The following is a 4,598-nucleotide window of genomic DNA, read 5'->3' as shown; positions in this document are numbered from 1 at the left end:
AACCTCTGCCCACACATCGGGCCTGTACCGCTCTGCTCGTTGTGCTGGACAGCTGTTAATGATTTCCGACTCAGAAAAGTTGTCCTATCCTTCGCGGAACTACTGGGCCCCTAAATGTCACTGGGGTAAATGCCAAGATGTTGATAAATATGGTTTCCCTCCTCTCACCTGCAAACCGAAACGTTCTTAGGTGTGTTTTCGAGAAATGCCGGGAGGACTGACCCAGTGAGCAATACCAAAATACCTGCCTGACCACCGCCCCATCCCAAACATGGATGAGCTTGCAGACTGGGGTTTCTGTCAGAGTACAGCGCTCTTGAAGTGTTCCTATTGGTTCCTGCCAGATAAGTGGATGGGTGCTTGAGAACTCAAATGGCAATCCCTGGAGGTAAGGCGAGAAATACTATCGAGAAAATTTAGAGTACCGACATTCGAAGCTGACTGCAGAAGTATTCAACTGCTGCCAACACTGAATTCGCATAAAGATCACAAAGACTGACTACGAGAAATGAGCATTCATACGGAGGCCTGTATTCATTCTTTTCTTCCATGTCGCTATATCTGCAATTAGAATAGGAAAAGAAATGACAAGCAATGTACAGGGTACCTTCCACCAGGCACCATAGATGACATGCGAAGTATGCATATAGATGTAGTTGTCCCTTATTTATCGAGAAAACGAAAGACGGAACTTCTAGTGCTGATTGTCTCTCAATAAAAATCTTCGTATCAGCCCCTAACTGCAGTCACATCGTGAGACGTGTGTTAGAGGCTTTTTTTATGGAGCATACATCCATAATACGAATCTAATGGTCACATAGCTTGCAATACACTATCCACTAAATCATTTACATCGGTGCAGCAACCTCATAACTCCACGCACAATTCAGAGCTACTGCAAGATTAGGGGATATTCGTGACTTAAACACAGCACTACCCACTTTCTACTCCCACTTATTGCTCAACAGCGGATCGACCATGATGCTGTATTCTACCCCTGCGTAGTGCACATGTGCAAAGTGATGGTCATTTATTCAGAAGCAAATCAATTTTTAACACGCTTATACAACTATCGTACATCGAGAGCCAATTAACAAATAGTTACAAACCAGATCAAATCGTCATTGTTTTTTTCCAGCAACAGCTGCCATGTAAGTACCTCTTCCACCTAAATCGGAATTGTAGCACAACGGTCTCTAAGTGAAAGAGCGGCGGGATTTGCTGTAACTCGGCTCCTACAAATTCACATCTAAGTGTATCGACGACACACCCCTTAAAAATCCATGCAGATGAATTTGTGCTTGACATATTCTTCTGCTTTATCTCCACAACTTGCAAGTTCTTAGTGTTTGCATTTCTTCCCTCAAGATTCCCCAAAAAAAAAGTAACCGAAGCTGACATGTGCATTCTATTCCAGCTCCCTCCAGATGCTTACTGCTAGGCATATTTTATCGGCAGTTAACGATTCCGAAGACAGTGTACGGGATTTCTAGTCCTATTAACGTGCAAGAGATTTTTGTTACGTTCAGGTCAGCTGCCAGCTGCACAACAAGTCGTCCAGCTTGCAGATACCTCCATTACCTACGAACATCCCCAGCTAAAAGAAATAAACTGCAAGCGTCTGTAAATTGCGTGGTCGAGCGTTCATAGAACCAGTATTATCGATTACCCATCTGTCCCAATCTTACAAGCTGAGTAAAAATTTTCCTATATACTTGCATGTATACCCTCAACCACCTCTAAATTTCTGGGAGAGATATGTCAACTCTCCCCAATATTTTTTTCACTCATGTATTCGAATGCAGTATGCCCACCTGTACGATGCTAGCTGCATCTGCATGACGCTTATGCTTCGCAGACCATCGACCTAACATGAACAGATGTCCGCTCAAACGACTGGTAGATAGCGACTTTGTTGTGTTGACCTGTCGAATCGACGTTGCTATTCACCAGTACACATCATTTCACCGTAAACGTGTCTATGTTTGTTAACGTCGGTGTAGCAGCTGACATTGACTTCAAAGGTATTGAGGAAATTGTGACTGTATAGTGAGGCATGAAGGAGGGGCTATTTCACATACATTGAGGGAAACTATGCGTCAGTGTGACATATATATCGAGGGGCAGTTGGCGGCTAAGCGGGTCATGTTCTGTGCCAGGATTCATGTCTTCGGCAGTAGCAATGTTATGCACCAAGATGTATTGTGCTTGGTATTGATGCGCAAAAATTGACTGCTTAGGAGTCATCACAGGAAGTATTTCTAAAGCAACGAAATTCTGTGAACACACATGGTCTGCAGATGTGGAATGTGCTACAGTGGAGCGAGAGTAGAATTGTGGAACAGTATTCCTTCAGATATTGGGAGGGCTGAGATGGACATGTACTGTTCGTTATTTCGATCACTCAGTTACTTTAAGATCAACAAAAGTTCATTCAAGATGGTATACGTACTCTAACAGGTTTTGCTTGCAATAAATTTGGAATTTAAAGCACACAAAAATTCGCAAAAGTTGCAAAATATGTCGCATAGCTTCGAAACATCAGTTAATGTAATTTATGTACAGTGTTTGTTCTGTGTGTGGATCTCTCTACCACCATTAATAAATGTTCTGTTAAAGCTACAGTCTTCCATTCCATGTACATGCTCATAAACTCCAGTCTGATTTCGATGCTTACGACGAACATACAGTCCATCCAAAGTAGCAATGGCATCAGGTGTCTGTAACACAGCTACCAAAGGTGTGTCAGGGCTTTTTAAGTAAAATGATGATGCATATGCTGCTCAATCCTACAATTAACAAATGATTTATTATAACTACAGTCTTCCATTTCATACACAGGCATCTTGATGCTATGCTAGTTTGGAATGCAGCTTGCTCAGGAAGAAAAGAATACCCTTCAGCACTACAGTGGTGTTAGATGAATGTAACTTCATCTCAGAACGTTTGTCAGGACTATTTATACACAGTGATGCTATGTGTGGTCATCCCTTCCACCATTTACAAATGTTCCATTAAAATTAGAGTCTTCCATCTCATATACAGGCATATAGACTGTATTCTAATTTCAAAATGCAATTTTTCTAAGAAAAACACGCACTAATGCAACAGTGCACTGGAATCAGAAGCGTGTAATATTGGTCCCAAACAACTGTCAGGGCTATTTATGAACTGTGATATTGTGTGGTACTTCTCTTCTGTAATTCACTAACGAGCAATTAAACATTTATAGGAGAAAGTTTTTGTCAAACTTTGAAAAATAATACGTTTATTACATTCCTTATTACTAATATACGAATTTAATAATCTTAGAAGTGTTTTATGTTTTATTTTCCTTGGGACTGAGAGTAAAATATAGGTGCCTGAATTACAGACCACTGTCCATCTTGCGTGGGGTTTCGACTACTGTGGATGGTGGCCATTTAAAAGACCGCTTTCTTATGTCACAAAAACACGAACAAAGAAACATGTCATTTCGAATGCAATGACGATACAATAAATTAATTAATTTGCTCAATTTCAAAAATGGAACACATTACAATATTCAAACAAGATAACAGATCTAAACACAATGAAATATTACAAATTGCAGGGCCACACATTTTCTTTAGAATGAAATGGGTGAAGAAAAGAAGGCTCTTTTGTACTACAGTGAGCGCACGCTTTGCTCATAACCTCGCATGAAAAATGTACCCCTTCATTCGTCACTATCTGTGGTTAAAGGTTTCGGACATTTTTTCCATAAACTTTGCACTTGGGGTTGTCTGTGTTCCATCTTTCTTCTTGGTAGTAACATCTCCAGTTATTCCATTGGCCAAGATACTTCCTAATTTTAGGTGTGGCATTGGATTTCAATTATACTTGCCATCAAACTTGATTTTGTACCTCTGTCTCTCCATTTTGATATGGAAATATCAGGTTCCATAGTACAGCCATCCTGTCCTTATCTCATCTGCTTGTCTGCCTTCGGTAAGATTTTAGGAAAATATCTACTATTTTGGAGCATTTTTCCACAGCCAAATGCTTCTCTAATTAATAATTTTAAAAGAAATGGTAGATTCGTAATTGTCTGTAAAAATATGCAATACCCAACACTGGAATGGTTTTTACAGGAAGCCAACGACCTTACCGCAGTGGTAACACTGGTTCCCGTCAGATCACCGAAGTTAAGCGCTGTCGGGCTGGGCTAGAATTGGATGGGTGACCATCCAGTCTGCCGATCGCTGTTGGCAAGCGAGGTGCACTCAGCCCTTGTGAGGCAAACTTAGGAGCTACTTGATTGAGAAGCAGCGGCTCCGGTCTCGGAAACTGACATACGGCCGGAAGAGCGGTGTGCTGACCACATGCCCCTCCATATCTGCACCCAGTGACGCCTATGCACTGAGGATGACACAGCGGCCGGTCGGTACCGCTAGGCCTTCATGGCCCGTTCGGGAGGAGTTTTTTTTACAGCGACAACTTTCTCTCCTAAGGGCCCTCCTTCCTTAAGTGAGAAATGCCTACATAAACCTGAAAGTTAACACTATCCTCCAATTTCACTTCCATGCTCTCGGATTTCTTTGTGTTATTACTTGAGTTTTGTATTTAAGATGTATAAA

General features: G+C 41.4%; 1 pseudogene; it reads left to right on the top strand.

Annotated features, from left to right (window-relative positions):
* Positions 1–4,115: 4,115 nt before the first annotated feature.
* On the top strand, positions 4,116–4,232 carry LOC126420131 (5S ribosomal RNA; annotated as a pseudogene).
* Positions 4,233–4,598: the final 366 nt, after the last annotated feature.

Source organism: Schistocerca serialis, chromosome 9 (assembly GCF_023864345.2).
Source record: "Schistocerca serialis cubense isolate TAMUIC-IGC-003099 chromosome 9, iqSchSeri2.2, whole genome shotgun sequence".
Lineage (NCBI taxonomy): Eukaryota > Metazoa > Arthropoda > Insecta > Orthoptera > Acrididae > Schistocerca > Schistocerca serialis.
Note: the sequence above shows the minus strand (reverse complement) of the source record. Positions and strands in the feature narration are given on the sequence as shown.